Source organism: Sus scrofa, chromosome 15 (assembly GCF_000003025.6).
Source record: "Sus scrofa isolate TJ Tabasco breed Duroc chromosome 15, Sscrofa11.1, whole genome shotgun sequence".
In the NCBI taxonomy this organism is placed as follows: Eukaryota; Metazoa; Chordata; class Mammalia; order Artiodactyla; family Suidae; genus Sus; species Sus scrofa.
The window spans coordinates 56215898-56243887 of NC_010457.5; the positions used below are offsets into that span (position 1 = coordinate 56215898).

A 27990-nucleotide genomic window follows, 5' to 3' on the forward strand; every position below is an offset into this window, starting at 1 on the left:
TCTGAAGTTATCAAAATATACTTAGTTACATTTTAATTAAAATCCTAGGAAGTGCAAGGTATTAAAAAACCTTATATTTTGTTTATATTTGCTTTATATTTCGACTTGAAACACTTAAAATTTTGCCTTATGGTTTAAAGTGGAATTGTTACAGTGTAGCCATTTGTTGCCAGGGTTTTTGAGATTCTGCTGGTTTGAATCCCTGCTCCACCACTTGTTAGCTGTGTGACTTTGGATGTCATAATAGTTTCTGTCTCATAGGCTAGCCCTGTGGATTGAGTTAATACAAGTAAAATGCTTTGGACAATGCTTGGTGCATGTTAACTGCTGCTGCTACTGCTGTTTCTACAATTATTCCAGAAAGCACAAGTCTAAAGACCTATTTGGAAATCTGATGATGAAACTCTTCCTTTTTCATTGAAGGAGTGTAGTACAGTGTGATCCCTATTCATTAATAACTTATGCTTGTTTCAGAATCATTTCCCCCCTTATTAAAACATTTGCAAATTTGAAGTGTAAAGGGAAAGAAAAACCAGTCAGGGTTGCTATGTAACATAATTACTTTGCTCATTTTGCTCTAATTCTTTTCAATTTTTCCCCCTAAATTTTAGGTTTATTAAAATGTGTAGTGATAATCACATTGTATAAATTATTTTTTTTAAACACAAGCTACCAGGAGTATGATTTCATGTTATTAGTATCTACATGGTAATTATAAATGCTTGCATAAGAGTACATCAAGGAGACTTTTACCTTTGTTTATTTAACCATTAGGCACTTGAGTAGTTTCAGGTTTTGTTGTTATGAGTAATTCTGTGATGACTGTACTTCTTTATAAAAGCTCTTATTTGGGCAATAATCGCCAAAGGAGACTCAATGAGTCAAAGGCAGAGAGTGTCTAAGGTTCAATATTGCTTTCCACTTGGGGAACACAGTTCATCCTGCTACCTGCACAGACTGATTTCAGTGCACTTTCTCAGCATTGGGTATCATCTTAAAAATGTACTAACAATGCATAGGAAACAGTATGTCACTGATCAAGTTTTTAATTAGTGAACATACATGTTTTTCTCTATGAATATTGCCTAATTGTGTTGATTCTTTTGTGAAATGTGTGATCATGTCTTTTGGAATCATCTTAGTGGTATTTTTTTTTTAAATCACAGTGATTTCTTATAATTACAGAATTCAGTTTATATTAGCACTTTATATATGAAAGACAATAACTTTTTGTCTACCAAACTGAATATTTTCCCCTGCCCTTCTTAGTTCTTTTGTCTGGTCTAGTAATTAAATTGACACAAGGAAGATCAATAGGAAAACAAATTTAATTTCCTATATATGGAGGTCTCACAGATATGGGACCCAAGAAGTGACCAAAGCAGACTTTATATACCTTTTAGACAAAGAAACAATAAAGTTGTTAAGAACTGACAAGACAGACTGGGTACTAATTAATGAAGAAACTAACCAGGGTTTGTTTTTACAACCTCTTCTACCGAGAGTCCCCTGTCTCTGGCAATAAGAATGTCTCTTTACCTCCTGGTCCATGGAGGGCATCTTTCACATGGAAGATTTCATTTCCTTCTTTTTTGGATGGTGGGACATAGGAGGGGCAGAGTGTCCTTCTTGCACTGGTTGTTTTTTAAGTAACTTTAAGTCAAAATAATATGTCAAAGTGGTATATTTTAGGGTGGCCTGCCCTGAACCGCATCATATTTCGATGTTTGTTTTCTGGCTCTTTTGTCTTAATGACATTTAAAAAACTCATGACATTTTCACATTTTAAATTTCACTCACTACAATGCATGGATAGCATCCTTTGTGATTAAATGAAATACCATCATTACTTTTCTAAAGAGAAGTAACCGAAGGGATCATACAGTGAACCATAATTCTCTACCCATATAACCTCTGCTGATAATAAAAAACATAGCGCCTGTGCCTGGATGGTATATTCAAAAACAAAAGCCCCTCTCAGCCCCCTCCTCAAAGAGGTCCTTTTTCTCTTGTGTAAACTGTTCTTGTGATTCCTTTCAAGGAAAATAAAACATTCATTTGCATATATTTTAACCTGGAAAAGATCTTGCTATACTCATTGTCCTGCACCTCACTTTGGTCACTGAAAATATATTTTGGAGATGCTTCCATATGAGCAGTGACAAACCTACTGTGTGTGTATGTGTGTACGTACACATGTAGCATAATATTCTACCAGTGGATGTGCTGTTTAGTTAGTCCTATATTGATAGACCTTTGGTTCTTTCCAGATTATCTCATAGATTTTCAGTTATATTTCCATCTTTGAGAATTTTAGGAAATACTCAGTTTTATTTCCTTCAGGATTGGTGATCCCTTTTTGTGCTCAGGACACTGTTGAGAATCAATTAGAAAAATCTGAGTCAAATGGTGGGACTTAAAAAGGGGCTTGGGAATTATAAAAGCTTAACTCTGTGATTTAAAATAAGGGTAATCATTTTAATTGGCTTCTGTGATGCCTATTGAAATACCATTGTTCACAGCATAATTATGCATTTCCCAGCTTAATTCATCCATTACAATGTGATGTAATGTTTAGACATAGCAATAATTACAAATCTTGCATGTCTACAGATAAATATACCACTGATCAAAATAAGATGGTGGCAGCAGGAGTAGTGCTGTGTCCATGTGAGACATTAATGAAAAATAATTGATTATGAACTGTATCTCATTAACTCAAAACACTGCTTCTACTTTTCTACGCTGTCATCTAAAGGCCAGTCCACCTATGTCAGTGGAGCAGTTTTCATTTCTGCCCTATAGCTAGCCCCAGACTTCCACACCCTCGTATTTTTCTGGGCCTCAGCCTGGTGGGTTATGCACAGATGTGCCCTGGATATTTTATCCTGGAACCAGTAGGGGTTCCAAATTTAAGAGATTATCCAAATAGTTTGCTTCTCTGTGTGTGTCATGGACAAAGAGTGGGTCTAACCCAGCCCGCTAAAATGTGTTTGACTTGCAAGAACAGTAAACAATTAAATCCTGCTAGAGTAGCTGGTGTTTAAAAGATGCTTAGTCGTATATTTTGTTTAAATCAAACAAAATCATCACCAGTCGGGTTCTTGGAGACAAAAGATTGTTCACAGGACTCATTCAAGTATTTAGTCTTTAAAAATGCTCCATCTTATAATAAATAAATGTCCAGGGCTGTGCAGACAGCACAGAGGGAAAGAGGAACATGTTATCAAAGCACACGTATTTGCTGGGATGGTCTCCGTTCACCCTCGCTGCACATCAATGTTCCATAGCCGAGGTGCCTTTGATTTAGAGAGCTTGTTTGCTCATGAATCACATGGGGAAGAGCTAAAAAGAGAGATGGGAATTTTCCAGAAGAAAACTGTGAGGCCCCAAACAGCTCACTGCTCTGCCAAGAGCTGGGCCATTTTGTGACCAGGTTATAGGAACAAAACATGAGATGCAAAGCCTCTCATAGGAGGATGCATCTGTCCCCCTTGCTGACACCGCTCACCCCCACATGGCTAGTAAGGGCATGGCCCTGCTTATGCCCCTCTCTAGTTTGGGGCAGGTGTTCTTTTGAATTAATGTCTTTATTAAGGCTCAGTGACTGTGTTTGCCTTTTCGCCTTCCCAAGAAAAACACATATGTGCTCTCCCTCTGGTTACTGTATAAGGTAATGTGCCTTCTCCCTGGCTAGTACCTTGTCTCCATCTTTTTTTTTTCCTGGTGTAGAAAGAAGGAAAATTCATTAGTTCTGTTAATTTTGGAAATTTTCCTTTGGGGCTGTTCGTCTAGGCTTTCTGGCGTTAGCCTCTCAGCCACTTCTTGAAAACTGTCAATGCATCTGAGCCTTGTCTGTGTGACAGGACACAGAATTAAAAGCTCATCGCAAATAGCAGGCATGATCACATCTTGTTGATTACCAGGGCTGTTAAAATTTTCTCGCTGAGCCAAAAAAAACAGGTGACTGTTTCTGGGGACCAAAAAGCTGCTGCATACCCGGCTCCAGGTGTTCCATGAAGGTTGGACCGCTCCTGTCATCCCTTTTTACAGTCTATAAATCTTCTGATTTATTGTGCCATTTGGGATTCAAGACATGTTTATTTGTGGGGGGATTTCCATTGAAATCAGAACCTGCTGTAAAGCAGAAGGAAGAATCAGAAATTAGAAGGGTATACATTGTTCTTTGTTGGAAAGGAATCCTGGTTCTTCGGTTATAGACAGATATTTGCTTTTGAAGAATCTGGTAGCGTGTTGGTGGCTTTGTTCCCATCAATGTGACAAACACGCTGTCTCACCTTCTAAGGATGCAGGCGCACACATAATATGGACAGTTTGATAATGCTTGGAATCTGGGTGTGAGCTCGATAAAGTAAGAATACCTTTCTGCTTCCTCCTCCTCTAATTTAGCTCATTTCTCTAATGGGACAGATCTTTACCCCAAGGAGTTTACATAGTTCTCTGTGGAGGGTGACATTGGACACGTGTCCCTTTAGTGATAGCTAAAGATGAATATTGCCGTGTGGCTTTCTTGTGTTATGCTAAACCAGCATCAGTGAAAAAGGCCTTGCATCTTTTATCTTTCAAAGCCAGTGGGTTAGGGTAGAAAGGAGCTTGGACCTCAGGGAAACATCTCCTGGCCCCTGAACCTCAATTTCTTCATCTGTGAATGAGGACAGTAATTCTAACACTTCTCTAAGCATTTGCTCCTGCTGTCACAGCCTCAGATGTGAGGATTAAATGAATGAATGCATGGCAAGGGGCCAGAGTAGTTTTATCATGTACTAAATACTCAGTAAATGTTAGCGTATGATCCCTGTTTACAGGGGAGGAACACAGGCACAGGAGGGCAGGGCTGTGCACATAGTACATGGCAGGGCCCAGCTGTCCTCCAGACCCTACATTCTCTGCCACCACTCTGCACTGCTTCTCAAAAGATGATTGCTTTCCACCTGCCAAAATGGTGGTTGGTTGAATGAAAACTAGAATAATGTATGTGAAAGGCATGTGTGTTTACTCTCTAGTGCAGGATATAAACATTAACTGGGAATCTGTATGATGATTAGGCGGGTGATGGGGAGTCCAGGGTGAACAGGCCCTGATCCCAGGAAGCTGCCGTTTAGCAAAGTGGCATAAGCAATAAGCATACAATTGCAGTGCTGTGTAATAAATGCCAAGATAAAAAGATCTCCGGGGGCCAGGAGAGGCCTGAGGAGGGGAGTTCTCAAGAGCCACGTGGGTGGGGTTGGATGGCTGGGAGCAGGTCTCTAGCTGAGCGGAGGTGATGCTAGGGGATTTCTCACAAACCACCAGGTCTATTGAATGTGATGGAGGAGGGATGGGGAAGAGAGACGAACAAATTGTTGGGAGCCAGCTCTTTTACGTCAATGCACATGCCATGTAAATACTTTCTATCCTATCTACCTGATTAGATAAAATTCTTGGCAGAATTCTTGGAAGCTTGATCAGAAGCTAAAATATTTTTATTTGATTCGATGCTTTTTTCCCGCTAGGGTGAGGAGGAAATATTGAAGGGTCAGATGGGGGAAGTGTCAAGTTTGTTTTATAAGACCACTCAGGGCAGCAGCATGGAAAATGGACTTGAATAGAGTGGGAATAGAGTCAGGGGAGAGCTCTGAGGTCATTCAGACAATATGTGATATAGGCCCCTGGGAATGAAGGAAAATGTCCAGGATCGTCTTGAGGGAAGTGGAGCCCTGGGCCTCTCCGCCTGGCTGGAAGATCCTGGGTGAGCCAAGTAACCTCTCTGGGCTTCACTTTCCTGTATATGAGGCAGAAAGCATGTCTCTTTCATTTGGGCATATGGATAGTATGGATTTTAATCACAGTGAGAAGAAAAACTGGGGCGTTAGTTTTAAAGCAAAAAGTACAGTGATTTGGTAAGATTAAACAGAGCTGATATATGTTGCCTGCTGGCTTAATTGGTTTATATGGGCTGTTTGGTCAACCTCCTATGATGGATACCAAGTGAATTCTAGTAGATTTATAGTCTTAGGTTTGTAAGTAATGTCATTTGCAGAAGAATAAAGTTCCTCATTTGTTCCTTAGTTTGGAAGGGTCGTGTAGAAATAAGCGACTTTATAAATATCCAGCAACCTTTCACCACTCTAAAATATTGAAAGGATAAATGATGCTGATGGTGGCTGGCTTTGCATCATGAATTATGGATGCTCTGTGCCCTGGAGTTCTTTATGGCTGTGCATAACGAATCATCTTTTGTTCTAGCGTATTTTCAGTAGGGGTGCTTGTAAAAGAAGAGGTCAAAGCAAATGCATTAAAGAGATCTGTTTGGTGCAGGATGATCGTTTTTTGTCATCCTATTCTGTTGGTTGCTTTTGTTGGTGCTTTGTTTATTCATTATCAAATTGGTCCACAGTTGGGTGGGATTTGGGGACTGTGTCGGAGGACCCCCTGTGGCGTTAACAGCTGTGGGTCAGGCTGATGACAGAGCAGGGAACTGGCACACCCCTTGTTGGTTCCTCGTGCCTCTGAAGCAGTTCTCTTCTTGCCTCCTCCTTCCTCTTTGCTGCATCCTCTTTAAATTTTTCAAGGCAGTCGGTCTGCATGAAGATCTTTATGCTCGAAGTAAAAGCATGTTAGGCTTTAACTACTTTTAAATTTAATAAAATAAATTGGAATAGATTATTGACATGCCCGTGATCTTTTTTCCCCACTAATTTTCTCTAGACTTTCAGTGCAATTACAGAAGATTAAAAAACATGAAAGGCAGCAGGAAAGTAGTTTGTGTTTTTTCTTCCCTTTCCTCCACTCCCCTCCTCAGCAAAGATTCCTTTACGACCTGAGTAAGCCATCAGAGATACTGTTTACATTTTGTACAGGAAGAAATGATGACTGTAAGTGGAAGGCAGTGGTCACATTGCTTATTTTAGTCATTCATAACTTCTTTCTGAGCAAAATAGCTGCCTGCTTTATGAGGCTGCGGCCTCATGGACACAGGTGTTGGGCCTGGCTCATCTAGAATCAATTAGGAAGGATCTGCCATGTGTTTCATTGTGGTTAGGTGAGCTGACTCATCTGCTCGAAGATGATCATTTGTGGGAGGACACGAGGCAAATATCTAAATAATTGCAAGTGGCTCCAGATTGAAACGGCACGGCCCAGGGCCACCTCTGGAAGTGCACACCTACTGAGGGCTGGCTTCCAGGCAGTCAGCAGAGTTCCAGTGTACAGTAAGTTGTAAAATGTTGGGGCTATTCTAATTTCAGTGATTAATTACAATTTTAGCTCATACTAAATTTAAAAAAAAATTTGCAGAAAAATCTCTTAACTCAGGTTGTCTGTATTATTAAGTCAACTAAAATGCACCCCAGTGCTCATGCAGTGTAACGAAATGAAAAACACTGAGAGGTAACACAGAGAGACATTTGTCAAAATATGTGTTCACTTAATCCTGTATTCATTCAGCAGGAATTCACAGAGGGCTTCCAGCAAGGGCTGGGCACCATAGGACATCCTGCAGGAATCACCCTTAGAACCTGAGCTCAAAGACTTTGGTCCAAAAAGGGAAATGAGGCTTGGGTACCACTATATTACATGTAAAATGAGTCTAGACCCAGTGCCCTGAGAGTTCAGAGGAGAAAGACACTCCTTCAAACTGAATGGGTTATGGAGAAACTAGAATTCCACTTATGAGTGATGGGAAAGTCATGTAGTGAACAAAAGAAGTTACAAATGGTCTTTTTGCTTCTAGAGAGATCATCAGTCAAATCCCCGGACTTCTAACCTGTTAGCTAGAAAAGTGCAGTAGTTCATAATTTCTGAATTACCTTTAGATCAGTCTCTCATAATACTTTGCATTGCTCTTCAAATCCTGGGCTTGAAAGAGTTATAAAAGAATAGAAACATATTTCATTTTTTTTCCACGTGATACATATAAGGGACATAAGGTACCTCCTTCTGTTTTTATGCTCTTTTAAAAATAAATGTTCTTTGCTATCTTAGGAACAATTAAAGGCATAGTGTTTAACAGTAGTGTGAGATTAGATTTTTAATTTGTGACATAAACATGTAATGGAAAGTTTATATGGTGAAGAATTTAGTGGATCTGCCTACACTATTAACCATTGTGATTTTAATAAAATGATAGCCTTTGTTTGAATGCATTCTCCACTAGCACAGACTTGAAGAGTTTATGAATCCATCTACTTTATTGTCTTTTGTTTCCTTCAATCTAAAGCCTTGTTTTGTTTCCCCTTTTCTGTTATACTAATGCATCTTAGTAATATAGGAAATATTAATGTACCTGGGAGTTCTGTATTACATGTAGCTAGGAGTTTTCTGGTGGTTCAGTGTGTTAAGGACCTGGTGTTGTCACTGCTGTGTTGCAGATTTGATCCCTGGCCTGGGAACTTAGGCATGCTGTGGGCAAGGCCAAAAAAAAGAACTGTATGCTGAAAGTATATTATACCAAGCCATTTCCCACTCTCCCTCTCTTTTTACTCAGTATCACTTTCTAAATTTATAGTTAGTTCTTTGCAAATGATGGGATTGTACTTTTAGAACTGTCTTGAAGCAGATAGCCCCCCCCCCATTCTCTAAAGAAGTCTCATTATGCAAGTAAACTGCGCCTTCTTGATTCATGAATTCATGTTGTGATTTTATTTTGGGATTTCTCAAGATAATTGCTTCTTCAGGTGGTTCACAAGATCAGAGTTTACTATGAACATTTTCCATCACATTCAGGCAGTTCTGTCTTCTGCAGGAAATAAGTGAAGCAGTCACTGTGACAGTATGTCAGAGATTAGGGAGAGAGAAGAGAATCTGTCAATGGTCATTTAGCATCACGGTTCCTATTCCCCCAGACCTGAGTGTTCTTTGCTAGGTAACCACAGAGCCCTCTTTTAAACTTGCTTTTAAACTCCCAAGTTCTATCTTCTGAGAAAACTGTCATTAGTTGGAAGGGTGCTGGGGGCAGGAAAAGCACCTGTAAATTGGTAAAGAGCTTCCCCAGGTTCTTGAAGTCTCTTTTTCTGTCTTCCTCCTTCAAGAAAGAGCACAATAAACCATGCCAGCAAGGAGTAAATCTCTCCCCAAAATGCCCAGTCACGTCCTGGGGACCCAGCATTGGAGCATCTACATCGTCACCTGCTTTTGAGGCTGGCACTGTTGGTGCTTCCTGTGCAAAGTGAGTGAGGAGGGGCAGGGAGGACGTCAGCTCTGTGTGGGAATGGTCCCTGTCATTGTCCTGTCTTCCCCAGTAAGCCAGTAGGACACCAACTATCCTTTAGTAACCAGGCTTTTGACTTTTTTGGACTATGAGAATTTAGTTTTTCTAAGATAACGTCAATTTTGGAAACAAGAAATATTTGGACTAAGGGGCTGTATGGTTTAGTAGTGGTAATTCAATTTTTATAATGTGCAATTATTAGGAATTTCAGAGAAGTCATAGGCAGCTCACCTGGAGTAGCCTAAGATTTGACAGTTGAGTGATTTAATTGCACTCAACAGCCACTTTCTAAAATAGAAGTTGTCTAGAAAGCAATTGATGCCATGTGTCATTTTCTGTTTTTTGTACGACTGCCCCACTGCACAGCCTCGGCCACACCCCTGGCTGTTAAGATAGCTCCTAATTCCCGCCTTCACCAGCTCCTGCCCTATTTGTCTTCCTGCTCATTTTAAGTCATTGTGCCTTTTGCCTTTAGTTTTTTCAAGTAGAGCTAGGTGTGTATGAAGAAACAGTTTCCAAGCTTCTAATTTTTTGAAACTTTTTTTTTTTTTGGAAACATAGGCAGCCTCCTAGTTGATTTGTTTGAAAACTGAATATGTTTTTGAGTAGCTAATTCACAAATAAAGCCAAGAGAAATCTCAAGTAATCTTTCAGATGAGAAAATTTCGGTGTTCTTTTTAATGTTATGATATCTCATCTGAGTTCCTGTTTTTCCTTCCTTCCTGGCTTTTTTTTTTTTTTTTTTTAAACAGAACTTCTAGAGTCTATAGATGAGTTTAAAGGTAAAAGGACCACCAAGTGACTCCAAGTCTGAGGGCTTTTATTTTGGGATGCCACTGGGAAAATGCACTTTACTGATAAAATGCATTTCAAAAGTGTCTGGTAGGGTGCTGGTACCTATTACAGGAAGGGAATAGCTAATTTTATGCTGATCGCAGTTCTATAAGACAATGTAAATATGTGTTTGAGTACTTTAGGAGAAAGAAATATAAAAAGTGATTTCACCCAAAAAGTTATTTGTGATTTTCTGCATTTGGACCTGTCCGAAACACATCAAAGTTAACATAAGAATATTTAAGATATGAATTTGGCCCAAGGAATGTTGAACATATTTTTACTATATAGTTTTTAATATGAAGACACTGTGTTACTAGTATGTGAGTGATGGGGGGAGGGGAGAAGAGGTGGAGGAATGGGGCTGGACCATTTTGTTGCACAGTTCCATTGCAGTGTGAGCAGTAGCCCTAGTGTTGGGCCACAAACAACCCTCTTGGCCTTTAGCAGGCCTGGTTGGTTTGTGGGTGGAAATATCTTTGTTCATTCATTTATTCTTCCATGGTTATAACTGGTTAGGGGTAAAGTCTAAACTCAGAATGAATCAGGTCATGGCACCCCAAGGAAATCAGTCTCTGAAGCTGGTCAAAGGGATAGGACTCAAATAGTCAAAACAGAGACTGGCAACTTTTTGTTGATGTGGTCTGGAGAAATCTAAGGAGTACAGACCAAGAGTCCAGGATCATGGCTGGTGGAACAAGAGCATGGTGGGAACAACCTAGGTGAGAGCTCATTCTTGGTGAGGTCAGCTTAGTAGGAATTCTTTATGCCCCATCTGAGTGGGAAGTAGATAAAGGGCTTTGAAGCTTACTGGTGTGTGTTGAAGGAGCCACTGTGGATTTTAAAAAGAGATGGGGGGATGAAGTGAGCAACAACATCAATTGGAGATCACTGAGAGTGAATTGTTCCATGGGGACTCAATCACTAGTTATATAAATTATTTAAAAATAGTTATTCTAAATTGAGGGATATATACTAGCTGGTTTCAAGACTTCTTTGAAGCTACAGTAATCAAGGCAATGTGGTATTAGTGTAAGGATAGATAAACTGATCAGTAGAACAGAATAGATTTGTATGTATATTTATTGATTTTTTTTAGCAAAGGTGCAAAAGTAATTCAGTGAGGGAACAAATGGTGACCCATGCTCACACTGTATACACTAATTAACTTGAAATGTATCATAGATCTAAATGTAAGCGAAGATCTAAATGTAAGCGATACAAGTATAAAATCTAACAAAGAAAGCAGAGAAACTTTTTCTAATCTTCGAATAGGCAAAGTTTTTTTTTTTTTTAGCATGGAAACAGTATAAGAAAAATTTAGATCTGTAAGATTTAATCAAAATGTTTCAGTCTTCTGAAGACCTGTTAAAAAATGAAGACACAGTCCATAGTTCAGGAGGAAATATTTGCAAACTATGTGTCTGATAACAAAACTTCTAATTCAATAATTTTAAAATTCAATTAGAAAGTGGGCAAAGATTTGAATAAACACTTCCCCAGTTAGGATACCTGAATGGCAAAGAAACATATTAAAAGATAGCAACACCATTAGTTATTAGAGAAATGCAAATTAAAACTACTGGGAGATATAGCTACACACTCTTTCTATGGCTTAGATTAAAAAGACTGGCCATACTAAGTGCTGGTGAGGATGTGTATAGCTGGGACTCTCCTGTGTTGCTGCTGAGCATGTAAAATGCTATAACCATTGGGAAACATTTTGGTAGTTTCTTATACAGTTGAATATGCATTTATTATACAACTTAGCAACTGCATTCCTTGGTATTCACCCAAGGAAAATAAAAAATGAAAATCTATGTTTAAAAAAAGATTTATACAAAAATGTCGGAGTTCCTGTCATGGCTCAGTGGTTAACAAATCCGACTAGGAACCATGAGGTTGTGGGTTTGATCCCTGGCCTCACTCAGTGGATTAAGGATCTGGCGTGGCTGTGGCGTAGGCCGGTGGCTACAGCTCCGATTAGACCCCTAGCCTGGGAACCTCCATATGCTGTGGGTGCAGCCCTAGAAAAGACAAAAAAAAAAAAAAAAAAAAAGATTTATACAAAAATGTTCATAATACCTTATTTTTTTCAGAAAGGCGAAACGCTGAAAACAACTTTTCTGGTGAAAAAAATAAGCAAGTTTTGGTATATTATCTAGCAATAAAAAGGGCCACAATATGAATAAAACAATATAGATGAATAGCAAAAGCATTGCGTTAGGTGAATAAACCAAATGCAAAAGAATACGTACTTTTGTACTTGAATCCAATCATAGGAAATTCTAGAAAGGCAAAACTGCTATAGTGACATAAAGCAGATCAGGGGCTGATGGTGTCAGGAGAAGATGGACTACAAAGGAACTTTTTTTGGGTGATGGAAATATTCCACTTCATGAGTGTGGTGGTGACAACAAATCCAGATTCATTTGTCAAATCACATCAAATTCTACACTTAAAATTAGTGAATATTATTAACTGTAAATTATCACTCATTAAAGCTAATTTAAAAAATAAAGTTCTGGTTAAGGAGTTCCCATTGTGGCTCAGCAGTAACAAACCTGACTAGTATCCCTGAGGACTTGGGTTCGATCCCTGTCCTTGCTTGGTGGGTTAAAGGATCTGGCATTGCAGTGGTTGTGGTGTACGCTGGTGGCTACAGCTCTGATTGGACCCCTAGCTTGGGAACTTCCATATGCCATGGGTGCGGCCCTACAAAAAAATAAAGTTCTGGTTAAAATAATTCTTTAGATATTCTGAAACAAGTTTTTTTTTCCATGTTCACATGTTTTGTGCCTTGTGATCCTACCCCTTGTCTATGAATACTTTGATAAATGGAACGTGTTATGAATGTATTTCTAGACTTTCCACCTTAGTTTGTGTATTGGTTATATTCTGTTAGGTTGGACCATATGAAATTGTTGATATTCAGTAATGTTTGATCTACAAAAGCAGAAGTTGCATATGGTTCAACTAATAGAAGGAATTTTGTTTGCTTTCTAATTCATTGAAAAGATTTTTGGCAAGTTATAATTCAAGATTATGTGGCAAATTGTCAAAAATTTCAAAGGTTTAAGCCAAAAAGCCTAAATTTTCTAAGTTATGCATTTTCTTTTCCCTCCTTTTGCTTTTTCAGTTCAGTAGACGTTTCACGTATCGCTGTTTTTTTCAGGGCATTCTACTTAGAATTACAGTGGTTAGATATAAAGACGAGTCTGTTGCCCTTGCCCAAAAGAATTTAGGTGATGAAATTAAAAGACATGTATAGACTTTGCCGTAGTCACGACTGTGAAATACAACACTTAGTCATTGTTGTCTCCACTGTAGTAATTATAAGAAGGTATCTGGATTTTCTTACTGAGAAACAAGTGGTTTGCATGTAAACATGTGCACATGAGCCTAAAGAAAAAATGCAAACGACCAGCAATTTGCATGAAATTAGAGTCTGACAAGGGCAAGCATCTCTTAATCTTTCTCAAGAAGGGTCTCTATAGTTTGCCATTATGTAGTGGCTCTGACCTCACACTGACTGGTCCTTTAGTTAACTTGTTGACTGGATTGAGCCTTTAGTCACAAGTGAGGTGATCAAGTGCTCAAGGAGGCTGGCTTCTGGGTGTCTTTGTGGCCTTTTGTTTGGAGTGCAGGAGATGTGGGGAAAGTAGCTGTCACTTCATCCTCAGACTTAAATTGCATTGTTTGCTGAGAGGTAGGTAACAGGGGCCACACTCAGCATCAAATGAAGAATCTTGGGAAACTTTTAAAATACATATTCTAGAGAATTCATTTCAACAGAATGTCCAGGCTAGTCAACTCGATGCCCTGTTTTCTTAGGTTTCTGAGTAGAAACCCATGCAAGCAAAATAGAAAACAATGGAATGCATGCTTTACTTTTCCTAACTCTGCTGTATATCCTCCTCCTTTTCCTAAATAAGTCCAGGGGACTGAGAGGGCAGATGGCTCTTCTTTTTATGTGCAATAGAGCTATCCCAGCAATCAGAGATGAGATTGTTGATAGTCAACACAGCACATAGGCTGTTGTCTTTGGACCTCTGCCCTAGAAGAGTGTGTACTCAAGAAATGATGTTATGTAAGTGGGATGGGTTTCCATGTTTTGTTCTGTGCTCTCTTTATGGAATTTCAAGTTTGTGTGTGTGTGTGTGTGTGTGTGTATGTTCCCTCTGATAATAGTCTTTACTCTTGGTCAGGAATTTGCAGTTCTGAGAGGGAGATGGCATACCCAAATTAAGTAGTTCAGTAATTTTTTTGGTGCCATTGTGGGGCAGTGGAATAGAATAGAGGTTTTGGAGGAGCCAACCAAATGTGGATCAAACCTAGACCCTCCACCTAAGGTGTATAATCTGGGCAAGTTATTTAATGTCAAGCTGCCACTTTCCTTATCTGAAAAATGGAATTAATACCAGATGTTACATAATATTGTTAAGGAATAGACACTAAATGCCAATGTTCTTTTTAAAATATTCTTGTAAAAATAATTATATAGTAAAATTGACTTTTCGGCATTCAAGTCTATGAATTTTAACTCATGTGTAGATTTATATGATCACAACAACCAGGGTATAGAAAAATTATACTACCCCTTAAAAATACCTCCTGCTGACCCTTCATAATCACATTCTTCCTCCCTCACACAGACTTGTTCTTGAAAAGTGTTGTGGGGTACAAATTATGCTTAATTAATATTTCATATCACTTCAAACTTAGGGAAATCTAAGAAACATGCATATGGCAGAAATCACTTTTCTATTTGTATGGGGGGGGAGTATGTGGTTTTTTTTCCCTCTTCCCTCTTTACCCTTTTCTTAGGTTTAACGAACTGTGTTTTGGATCACATTTTTCCAATGAAGTTTGTAAAATGTGCACTTTGTCTATAAAATCCCTCCATGTTTTGAGGCACTTGGAGGTCTTGGAAAATGATATGCCCTTAGGTTACTTGCAGTCTAAATTTAAGAGACAAAACTAAGACAAGCCTTCTTCTCCCTTATGAGTTGAACTGTACTCCCCCAACCAAAGGAAAAAAAAAAAAAAGATAATTTGGAGCCTTAACCCTTAGTACCTCAGAACATGGCCTTATTTGGAGCTAGAGTCATTTTAGAAGTAAGTAGGAAGTTCCCATTGCTGCTCAGCAGTAATGAGCCTAACTAGTATCCATTATGATGCGGGTTCCACCCCTGGCCTCAGTGAGTTAGGGATCCCATAATGCTGTGAGCTGTGGTGTATGCCAGCAGCTGTAGCTCTGATTTGACCCCTAGCCTGGGAATGTCAGTATGCTGCACATGTGGCCCTAAATACCAAAAAAAAAAAAAAGTAAAAATGAGATCACTGGGGTTTGCCCTAATCCAATATGACTCGATGTTTCTATAAAAAGGGGAAATGTGGACTCAGAGACACGCACAGCAGAAAGTACCATAGGAAGATGCATGCAGGGACTAAGGGTGCTGCATCTATTAGGCAAGAAATGCAAAGATTGCCAGCAAACCACAGAAGCTTGGGGAGAGGCATGGAACAGATTCTCCCTCATGCCTCTCAGAAGAAACTGCCCTCCCAACACTTTGATTTTGAACTTCTAGCCTGTGGAACTGTGAGAAAGTACATTTCTGTTGTTTAAGCCGACAGTTTGTAGTATTTTGTATGGCAGCCCTAGGACATTAATACACATTCTTAGTCAAAATGATATTTTAAAATGGCAGTTTCTTTATTTATGGGAAGAAAGGACACTGGCATTTGGTGAATTTGGAGTCTCAGTGCTAATGACCACTCGGTATATGATGTGGACATTGCTTGGTGCTCATACCTTATTACTTTCTTGACTCTTTTTTTTTTTTTCTTCAAGTGGTTTTTACTCTTATTATTATCTTCATCTCACTTCCATCTTTCCCTCAACCTCATCTCCATCCCTTTCTCTACCTGATTCTTTTTCCTCTCACTTGAGTGCTTAATCTGCTTCCCCTCAAGCCTGCTTCCTCCTCCTCTTACTCTCCTCAGACGCCTCTTCTCTCATGGCTGCACAGAGAAGATGTGAATTGAACCTTCATCAAGTCCTCTCCCTTGACAGGAGGAAATTAATGGTTGATAGGTGGTTAGGGGTGACTGCTTCTTAAGTGATTATGTTTTTGTTTAAGAAAACTCCCATCAGATACCAGCTTTGAACTCTAGAGAAGACTCTGCTTTACATTTTTTTAAAATGTGATATTTGAATACCCAAATTCATAGGGCATATTTACATAATCTGCTTAAAAATTCTCTGATCCTGCTGAGACTTTCAGGCCTTTCCATTTTTATATTGACTTCCAACCCCAGGCATATTCTTACTTCCTCACCCAGTTTAAATTCCAGGGCCCAGTACTGACAAATTACCTTACTTCCCTTAGCCCAGTTTCCTTGCCGCACAGTCATTTTGGTGTTCACAGATTTGAATGTGGCTGGAGAAAAACAACCACATGGAATATTTTCCCCTTAAATGTTTGACATTTCATTTCTCATGTGTTCCCTGAGAACTGTGACAGTTTTACCACATCACCCCAATCAGTTCACTTTCTCTCTCTCTCTCTGGGGTGACAGTTTCTTACCATCTCCTTTAACGTCCAGCAACCCTCCCATGTCCCCCTGTCAGCTAATGTCTTTATTTTATTGAGGAAAAACCTGGCTTAGGAAGAGAACTTTGTCATTTCCCACCACTACGTTTATCCACACTTGTATCCACACCCATGTGCTTTCGCTGCCTGGCCTGTTTTGACAGATGAACCATCCCTGCCCCCGGCCACTTATTCGCAGGGCACCTTCTATTCTTGTTTACTCAGAAGCCCTTCATCCTACAGTGAGTGCTTCCCACTCTCTCTTGTTTCACTGGTTTCCCCTCTTCTTGATCAATTCTGTCGGCAAATCAACAGCCTGTAGAATCTCCTTTCTTAAAACAAGCAACTAGGGAGTTTCCTTCATGGCTCAGCGGTTAATGAACCTGACTAGGATCTATGAGGATGCAGGTTTGATCCCTGGCCTTGCTCAGTGGGTTAAGGATCTGGCATTGCCGTGAGCTGTGGTGTAGGTCACAGACATAGCTCAGCTCTAGCGTTTCTGTGGCGTAGGCCAGTGGCTGCAGCTCCAATTCGACCCCTAGCCTGGGAACTTCCATATGCCACAGCTGTGGCCCTAAAAGGCAAAAACAAACAAAATCAAGCAACTAAAATGTGTTTTTCACCTTATGGTCCACTCTAGCTGTTGTCTCTACCCTATTTATAATAAAGATCTTTGAAAAAGTTCTTTGTCCTCCATGTTTACATCCTTCCCATTCTTTCCTTGAATCTTTTTTAGTCTGACTTGGTCCCCACTGTTTCTCCAGAGCCGCTCTTGTCCTGGTCTTCACCAATGTGCATGTGGTCAGGGGTCAGTTCTCAGTCCGCCCCCCACTTGACCCCACTGCCATTCCTTCCATCCTCCTGGAGACCCTGGCTTCCTGTTTCTTTGCTGCTTCCAGGGCTTCACACGCTCAGTTGTCATCTTACCTCACTGGGTGCTCCCCTCAGCCACCCTTGCTGGCTATGTTTCCTCATCTCACTGTGAAGTGTCACAGGCCACCAGGGATGGCTGTCCTCAGACTTCTGCTGTCTCTTCTCTAGGAGGGATTGGCAGACTTTTTCTGGAAAGGGCCGGATAACAAATCTTTTAAGCTCTATGGGCCATATAGTCTGTCACAGTTATTCGGTTCTGATGTGGCACAAAGACAGCCATAGGCATTATGTAAATAAATGAGTACGACTGTGTTTTAGCAAAACTATTTATGGTCTCTAATATTTTAATTTCATACGGTTTTTATGCATCAAGAGATATTCTTTTAACCATTTCAAAAATGTGAAAACCATGCTTGGCTCACAGGATAAATAAAAACAGGCAGTGGCCTGTGGCCATCATTTGCTAATACCTGCTGTGTGTCACAAAGTGATGTCATCTGATCTTGGTCTTTTTTCATTCATATGCAGATGAATGAAAAATGTATACCTCCAGCTGTAACTATTCCTAGAACTTTCAGACTAACATGTTCAGCTCTCGGCATCTCCACTTGAATGTCCAATAGGCATCTCATGTCTAAAACAACTTGGGATTTCTCCCCCCTCTCAAAGAGACTTCTCTGAGTGGGTTCAACACCAGTAAAGGTACAAGGGGAGTGCAGCCATCCCAGATTGTGGTGAAAAGGAAGGGTAGGGACTCTGGAGTCAGACATGGGTTCAAATCCCACATTCTGCTCCTTGCTAACTATGTGACCTTGGGAAGGTTACCTGACCTCGTCTCTCTTGAAATATGAAAAATATGTACTTTAGGAGTTCCTGCTGTGGCACAACAGGTTTGGCGGCCCCAGCCCGGTACAGTAGGTTAAAGGATCCCTCATTACTGTAGCTGCAGTGTAGGCTGTGGCTTGGATCTGATCCTTGGCCTTGGAATTCCACATGCTGCAGGGCAGCCAAAAAGAAAAAAAAAAAAACAAACCAAAAACCTACTTTAAAGGCATGTGAGGATGGTGAATACCGTGCCTGACATATAAGAGGCTCAGTAGATCATTAACAGAAGCCATAACAAAAAGCCACCTGTATGTGGATATCAAATGAAGGAGAAAATTTTTATAATCTATTTATGTAGCAGAATAAAGATAGCTTACCAAACCAGAGTATAAATGAGAGCGTCTGAGAATGCACATGGACAATATAATTAGACAGGTTCAACTTCCGCAGGTAGGATGGCCCTGTAAGCCAGATGTCTAATGAATCTGTGGCCAGTTTAGCTCTCTTGGAGGGTGTTAGGGATTGGAGTGTGACTCCCTCAAATTTATATCTTAAAGTCCTAAGTCTTGGTACCTCAAAATGTGACCTTATTTGGAGACAGTCTTGACAGAAGTCATCAAATTAGAATGAATTCCTTAGATGGCCCTTTTCCAATCTGTCTGGTGTCCTCATTTTAAAAAGGGGAAATTTGGAGACAGACAAGCACACAGGGAGAACAGATACGTCCAAGCCTCAGAGAGGGGCCTAAGACAGATTCTCCTTCAAAGCCCCCAAGAGGAACCAACCCTGCTGACATCTTGATTTTGGATTTGAACTGTGAGAAATGCATTTTTATGGTTTGAGACACTCAATTCATGGTCCTTTGTTACAGCAGCCCTGAGGCATCAATATAGAAAGGGTAACAGGAGGGATCTGAAGGACTTCCACCACTTGGCTTGACTTGGGATCACTACTAACACCCCTCATTGTTAACTACTCAGTATCACTACTGAGGAAAGAGGGACAGGTCATGAGTTCAGGGCATCAGTGACTCTTGCGGCTAAGTTCTGAGGACCCCAAGCCTCACTGATCTCAAAACTCCCAGCCAGTGCAGACCCCAGGAGTCTGTGAATTAAGAGCAGTGGGACTGTAGATTATCAGTCCCAAGAGGGCCTCTGAAAAAGAGCTTCTGGTCATATTAATTCCAGAAAAATTCTATTTTGCAGAGCTGTTTTGGAAAAGCACCAAATATCTTAGCATATGAAAAAGTCTCTGAGAAGTTCCACAGTTAAGAAATGTGGTAAGCCTAGTTTAGGCAAGCGGTCTTCAAATTTATGTGAACACAGAACCTGTGTGTGTGCGTGTGCATGCATATTCATGTGACATTTGTGTACATCCCTCAGAGCTGGTGTTCTAGAGAAGATTCTTTGAGAAAAGTTGATAGAAAAATCTTGCTCCCATTCATTGTGTGGCTTTTTTGACTCAGAATACTTATCAATTATGGATAATTTCACCTTCCTTCTGTCTGTTTGCATCTGATATATGAGTGTAAGTTTTTTTTACAGTTTTATCGAAGTGCAATTGACATACAACAAACTGCATGTATTTTAAGTACAATTTGATAAATTTTGACTTTTGTGTATTCCCATGAGACCATCACCACAGTCATGATAATGAATGTATCCACCTTGAAAGGCATGAACATTTTTTTTTTCTTTTTTTAAGGGCCACACCCATGGCACATGGAAGTTCCCAGGCTAGGGGTCGAATCGGAGCTGCAGCTGCCAGCCTACACCACAGACACAGCAACACCAGATCCGAGCCGAGTCTGTGACCTACACCACAGCTCATGGCAACACTGGATCCTTAACCCATTGAGTGAGGCCGGGGATCAAACCTGCATCCTCATGGATACTAGTTGGGTTCGTAACCTGCTGAGGCACAACGGGGACTACCAATGAGCATTTTTAATGTGGTTGTAATCAGAGTATTGCATAATCATTTTAAGTAGCACTGACCTAGTCTGTATGTTTAGATCCTGGTGAAATAAATAACTCAATGTTAAACCCTTCTTGGTCTCCAAAACTGGATGGGCCATTTAATATAATTTTCTTATATACCAAAGCATAATAAAAGGCATGTAAATGAGTACTTTGATGTATTTATGTTTAGATAACATGGGGACATTGAATCTGTTTCCTTCAGTATAAAAAGCTAAACCTATGTCGTAGAGCCATTGTAAGGATTGGATAAGATACTAAAAAGTGTAAAAGTACATAAATGATGCCTGGCACATTGTAGGCATTTACCGAACCATTTCTTTCCTTCCCTTCCTGGTACTTTAACCACTCCCCAGCCCCTCCCAGGGGTCAGACACTAGATAGATGGCTATTGCTCTAGGCTGGGTCAAGTGTTGCCAGGCTTAAAGGTTGGGAAATGACCCAGATCATTGTATTAGAGCATTTTATTTGACATAGCTCAGGTATGGGAATCATCTTGGTTTTTCTTTTACCATAAGTTGGTGGCTTATTGGTAGCAATGTGTATGTGTCCACAAGGAGGCCAGATCAGCAGATGAAGCTTCCCTGAGTGTAGAGAAAAACTTGCTTTAGGTTTTGGGCATTTTTAAAATTAATTTGTAACAGTTACCTTTTTTAAGGTTAAAAGTCATAGTATCTATTGCATTCACAGAAGACTAATTTTGAATTCATATTTTAATTAAAATTAGAAGTAATCTCATTATTTGTATTCATCTCACTTGGCAGTTATCTGTACTCTTTAATTTTATATGTACACTACCTATATATTATATACTACTTATGTGTATATATTGTATGTTTTTAATTATATATTATGTATATTATTAAATGTGATGGAGGTGACTAGACCATCTGTGGCTGAATAAGAGGAAGAAGAAAGTATCTAAGCCCAGAAAATTCACATGTTTATTTTAAGGCAGAAAATGTTGGCATATGTTGGCTTGGACAGTATCTCATTATGGAATCGGAGATCTGAAAGGGATATTAAATTAGAAGCAAGCCTATCCTGGATTGGTTAACCAATAAAAATTGGGTTGACTGTTTCATAGTTAAACAGTGGGGCCACATCTGGAATTTATTTATTGATCTTTCATGAACTTTCTGTTTAAGCCTCTATTGCTTTGAATTGATATAGGTTTTTTTCCCCCACTTTGTTTAATAGGTTGAATTTATTTTTGGCCATTTTATTTTATTTTTTTTAGAAATTGGCAGTGCTTTCTAAAATGTTTCCTTTTGCACTGCCTCCAAAACAAAATTATAAACAGGTTGACTTCTATTCTGATATAGTATAAAATAGTATTTTTACTTTTCTGACTTAAAAAGTGTCTGGTTTGGAGTAAGTTTTAATGTTAAGTCTTAAAAGATGGGTACTCATTTCTTCTCATTTCTATCACCTACAAAGAATCATGTTAGCTTTTAGGAAAGTGTGGAAGCAGAACCGTGTGGCTGCAAGGTTCCCTGTGTGTAGTAATAAACTATTCAGTGCCTGTGGTAGGGAACCTGGCTTGTAGGGTTGAAACTTCATGGAAGCCATTCATGAACTCATCAACTTTAGAGGGTATGTACCAAGTACCGTGATGATTCTCAGTGCTGGAGATGCAAAGATAAATAGGCTTGGAATAAAAGGCCAATTTTTTTTTAAAGTATTAGTATTTTCTGTACTGAATTATGAGACCTTGTGAGTAAAATAATAGGAAGCGAATTACCTAATTTTAAATCTTTGAATTATTGCCTTTGGTGGGTATATGTCCCTGGTTTCCCACCAGTGGATCCCATTAGCCTCACCTAATGCACTTGGCAACCATCATGCCCTTTTATTCTGACCTGAGGTGATTCTAGTGAGAAATATGCACACACCATATATTTCTTAACTTCCTTGCTTCCTTTTTTCCCTGCCTTCCTTTTGCTTTCTCTCCTGTGATCTCAAAGTCAAGGGGAAATGAGGTTGCTCTTCACAAGAAGGTACAGGTGACTTCTAGGGCAGGGCTGTTTCTGCACCAGGCTGTGCAAATCACACCTGCCCATGCGCCATCTGAGAATGACGTGAGCCTGAGCAGGTCTCTCTGGCACTGTCCTCAAGTGACCCCACCTGACCCGTCGACTCTGTGCCTTGCCCAGCTCCCTTAGCTGCTGGCACCAAAGAGAGCTTGAGATAAAAAAAGGAGAGTTAGTTTTCCAAATATGGGCCCGAAATCTTCCCTTCAGAGCTGGGCCTGGGCGTAATATGTGGAGAATCCCTCCTCTCGGCAGAAATGGAGAAGACCATTCTACACTGTTTGAAACAAACTCCCAGGCTGTGCTAGCTCCCCAGGCTCAGTGATGGAAAGTATTTGGTGCCGTGAACAACTCAGTTTAGTCTCTAATCTGTCTTTTCAAATCTATTTTACAGCCAGTGTCCTCTAACTCCCTCCACATTACCTTGATAGGAACTTGCTTCAGGCTCAAATAACAACAGAAGGTGTGTTCTTCACAATTGTTCAAGTTTTGGGGTTTACCCTTGAAGATGGTACGGCATTGGTAGTATTTGGTTTCCTTTTCCAGATGACTGTTGCTGAGCAACTGTGTGCAAGTCATGGTGCTCTCTGCTTTTATGTGGTTTCTTGGGAGGTTAGCAACATAGCTCTGGGTTAAGGAGAGAAGTTCTTATTAACTCCTGGAAATTTTGGAAGTTTCAGCTTAGCTCAAGGTTTACTTTTTTTCTTTTTTTTTGGCTTCACCTGCTGCATATGGGAGTTCCCGGGCCAGGGATGGAACCCGCACAATGGCAGTAAGCAGAGCCACAACAGTGACAATGCCAGATCCTTAACACGCTATGCCACAAGGGAACTCCTCGAGGTTTACTTCTTACTGTGGATGCTACTCTTGTGAATGATGTCCAATCAGGGAACAACACTTAGAACACTTAGCAAGTTCTTGAATCAGGATTATAGAATCTGTAGAATATAAAGAATTCTAGAATAAAAGGTTCCATAATGTTTACTTTCATTGTAAAGAATAAGGATATTTGGGTGCCATATTAGGATTTAAAAGCTCCTTTATTTGTGTTTCTGAAAGCACCTGTTAAGTGCCTCTAATCCTCTTGAAAACCTGTATTATTCTGGTTCTCACCAGACTGTGAGTTCCTGGTCATCAGATGCCATGTCTTATTCATCTTTGTTCTTTTAGGCTTTAGTGCAATGTCAGAGTTGCCAGATGAAGTGCAAGATGTGCAGGGAAATTTGAATTTCAGATAACTAACAATGAAGTTTTGTTCTAAGTGTGTCCCATAATCACATGTATTATTAAATTTGAATTTTAGATAAGTGACAAATAATTTTTTAATATAGCTATGTTTCATGCAATATTCAGATTTAATTGGCCATCTTGTATTTTTATTTGCTGAATTTACATAGGCAACCCTATGTAATGTCTCTTAGTTAAAAACTAATTTTTTGAATCCAAATAGGTATAATTCTATAATGCAACTACAACTAAGGCAATTCAGGGTGTTCACTGGGCTTGTAGGATGGGAATCGCAAATAGGAATAATTATTCTCCTTCACAAATAGCATTTGTGAAGATGAGCCATTTTACCTACAACAACTGCATAGCCTTGAGCCTCTGAGCCAGCTACAGAGCACTGAGCCTCTGAGCCAGGCACTTCTAACCCAAGGTTTTTATAGTAATAGTGAGCAGACATTTCAGGAGGTGGTACATATTAACTAATAAAGGAGTTGTCTGGGCTTATGGAACTGTAGTTAAGAGATACTGGCCTTCTTCCCCCTTTCTGCTGCTTTTCTTCTTCTGGGTACAGCTCTCCAGTGCTCCCTTCCTTCCTGTAAAATGGGACAGGGCCAGCAGGACAGGAGTTTGTCATCCTTTGAGCTAGAAGGAGACTACTTCCTGGGAGGTGTGTGTATTTGGGGTCAGTGTATGTCCACAGTATAAGTACATAAGTATGAACGGGTGGTAAACCCCCATTTTTATAGTAGGAGAAACTGGAGCAGGTAGGGGTGAAATCAGGGGCTTCAGAGCAGATACAGGCTCACAGACTGAGTCAGGCAGTTGCTGCTGCAGAGGATAGAATTAGGACCTCCCACCTCCTTTGGCTTAAATGGATTTTTTTTTTTTTTTAAGGCCATCTCCCCACCCACAAAGTAAGACTGAAAAAATAGATCTGGGTATAAATGTTTTTGTGGAAATATAAACAGTTCTGACCTAAAGTACTTGGAAGTGAATGTCCTTATCCCAGAATGTAAATTTGACTCATTAAGGCTAAAAGCAATAATAGCCCAATATAAGAAACCCTTTAACAGACTCTGTTCTGATGTCAGCCAAATTAGAGCTTTGCATGGTGCGGTATGCTATGTTGGCTCTACTCTATTAGGCAGAGCGAAAATAGCTTTTTCTCTAGACTTGAGAACCAAATCAATGTATGGTTATTAAAAGCATCGGTGGCAAATGGCCATGGAAGTTGGAATCTCAGCCTTTATGAAGGGTGATGGTATCCTAAGAATACAGAATTTGCAAAGAAACAAAACCTTCCCACTGGATTTAAAGCTATTGAGACCAGCAGATGCTAGATAGAAAACTTTGTATGCTATGTGTTTTTGTTTTGTTTTGTTTTAGAATTTATTTTTATTTATTTATTTTTTTGCATAGTCATCCCATCCACTTTATTTTATTTCATTTTATTTTTTCCCCACTGAATGCTATGTTTTAAGTGGTCATGCCAATGGCTTGTATCGCATACCAGGCACTGCTGAAACCTCAGCTTTCTGGAGCGGAGTATCTCTTGGGGGTCTCCCGCAGTTGTCAGAGCCAGCTCTCCTTGACAGGAAGCTGACACTGCACCCCCACTCCCTGAAGCTCTAAAACTGGGCTCTAGGAGGTTTTTCTTAAGAACAGCCAGCCCTTAGTAGGGATCTTGATTGACCTGGAATTTACACTTAAGCTTCAGCTTTGCGCAGAGAAAATATTTTCTCTCCTTCGCTGGGAACGGAGGATATGGTGATCATGCTTGAAGTCTCACAAGCCCAAGCACCTTTGTTTTATGGGCTTCATTGAAATTTCCTATTTTCCACTTACCTTAGTTTTAACATTACTGCTAGTGTTTTGAACAGATTAACTTCCTGCATTTGTTTTTATTTTAAGTTCATTCTTTGGTTAAAGTGTTACTCAGTGAATGGGAAGAGAAAAAGCAAGGAAAGGGGTATACTATGAAAGAATACAGTTTTATTTCCAGTTCTGTTTTGTACCAGCAGCTAGGTGCTTTCCACTTTCTAGTCCCTGGTTGTTTCACAGCACATTAAAACTCCATTTTTTTTTTTGGGAGTTCCCGTCGTGGCGCAGTGGTTAACGAATCTGGCTGGGAACCATGAGGTTGCGGGTTCGGTCCCTGCCTTTGCTCAGTGGGTTAATGATCCGGCGTTGCCGTGAGCTGTGGTGTAGGTTGCAGACGCGGCTCGGATCCCGCGCTGCTGTGGCTCTGGTGTAGGCCGGTGGCTACAGCTCCGATTCAACCCCTAGCCTGGGAACCTCCATATGCCGCGGGAGCGGCCCAAGAAATAGCAACAACAACGACAAAAAAAAAAAAAAAAAAAAAAAAACTCCATTTTTTAAGAAATATGGCTAAACTTTAGATGGCAGCTCCACACGGAGAGTTTGCAGAGGCTCTTTGGTGGAATCCAGACCTCACTTTTAGGAGGATTCACCTGCATCTCTGCATTTGTGGGGTGTTTGTTTGCTGACTGTTAGTCATGTCCCCTGAGACTCAGTGTGCTTATTTACTGGCATATGACTCATTTCAGTGACAGCAACATGGCAAATATGAAGCACTGGAGGAATACTACATATTAGTATTTGGGATCAGACAGCAAAACTAGCTCTTGTTAATCAGTTACCCAAATAACAATCATAGCACAAATTAAAAGGGCAGATTCTTATCAGCAGAATTGAGCATACTGAAAACAACCAAAGCTTAATGAAAAAGGAAAGCAAACCTTGTACTTTTTGCTATAATTCATCTATGGAGTTCCCTGGTGGCCTAGTTAAGGGCTCAGCATTGTCACTCTGTGGCTCGGGTCACTGCTGTGGCTTGGGTTATTCCCTGGCCTGGGAACTTCTATATGCTGTGAGTGTAGCCAAAAAAAAAAATTCTTTTATCTAGGTATAGAATTTTCTCCTAAACCTTTGAGGGGAACTTACATACATAACCCTGGGTGAGACTTTGGGACTCTGAAGTACAGAGGTTCTCTGTAAGGAAAAGTTAATTGACTGGAGGTGACTAGTCCCAAGGGTGGTAAAACTGTTGATGGAGTCTTCGGGGGTGTATGTGGAACCTGCTGGGGAAGGGAGTGTTAATACTTTATGTGTGCTAACTAGTTTACGAGCTGGTTGGTGCCACTAGATTTACAAGTTTCCGTGTAATTTTTGGTCTTGGTGGCCTCACACCTAATCAAGAATATATGATTCATATAAAATCATCTTCATGCGAACAGGCACAGTATTAGCTTTTCAAGGTGGTTCAAAGTAAAGATTCCAAACACTGTTAGTTTAAAGTAATTTAATTTCCTTTGCTTTTCTAAAAGTCTTTACTATTGTAAGAAAGTCTAGGGGCCTCTTCAGAGACCCAGCTGCTTTCTGCCTCAGCATATTTAAGGAAAGTGCATTTTCTCAAAGTGGAATTTTCCCTAGGTCACACCAGGCAATTAGGGCTTTGAGCCATAAACCATCTCCTAGGGTTGGGTTCCCTCTGAAAGGGAAAGGAAAGAACTTTCTCCCTTGCTAGAAAGTAAAGCTTATCTACCCCTACCTGTTTGCAGTTTAAAGAAAGGAATAGTTTATCTCTACAGAAGCATAGCACCCTTGACTGCAGTAAAGCAGCCACTTAGGTGCTCGTTTTGTTTCCAGGAGACACAGATGCCTTTTCAGCCTGCTGGAGACTCTTTTGGTGCCAGATTTGAGCTGAATCCTGAGAGAATAATAAAGGTATAAATGTGAGGCTGGGTAAATATCTTTATTATAACCCTATATTATTTATATATATGTATATATAGAGAGAATATATAAAATATTACTATATAGTAATATGTATTACTATATATTATATTACTACATTGCTATATCATAGTGATAAATACCACTGACACAGGATTATGTATGTCTCTCTAGGTATATGTAGATACATACATACATATGTGGGTACATGAAGGAATAAAAATCAGTAAACTGTGAACTTTCAGAGTTAATTGTTTCAGAATGTTCTGCTTTCAGCCGTGTATCTTTACCTTGATATTTGGGGAAGAAGTGTTAAATTCAGTCAGTTTGCAGTTTAAGAGAAAAGTAAGTGTAACGGCCCTTTGAAGTCAGAAGTCTCCCTCTCTCTTTCAAAAAAAAAAAAAAAAGTTGTTTGATTTCACGACTTTTTCCCCAACCAGTTTCATGTGGGGAGGCCCGCGTTGCATTGTGTTTGATAAAAGGAGTTGTGTGGACATTTAATTTTTTTGTGTTAAGTAGTCTGTGGGCTGGAGGCTTCCTCTGGTTGTCTGTGTTTTTCATGTGTTTGTTTTTTAAAAACTTCTAATGTAAGGACAAAATGCTTTCTCAGTTCTCTGTTAAATATTTTACTCGTTGGTCAAAAATGACTACCCAGCTCT

At 39.8% G+C, this 27990-nt stretch overlaps 1 protein-coding gene across 4 annotated transcripts in view; it reads left to right on the forward strand.

Annotated features, from left to right (window-relative positions):
- Positions 1-27990, forward strand: part of MFHAS1 (malignant fibrous histiocytoma amplified sequence 1) — a 95697-nt gene that overhangs the window by 15443 nt on the left and 52264 nt on the right. Inside the window, exon 2 of one of the 4 annotated variants that reach the window (XR_002339376.1) lies at positions 27245-27322. The exons of the other annotated variants lie outside the window; for them this stretch is intronic. The gene's annotated coding sequence lies outside the window, so the exon portion shown is untranslated. The remainder of the gene's footprint in view (positions 1-27244; positions 27323-27990) is intronic. 4 annotated transcript variants of the gene reach the window in all.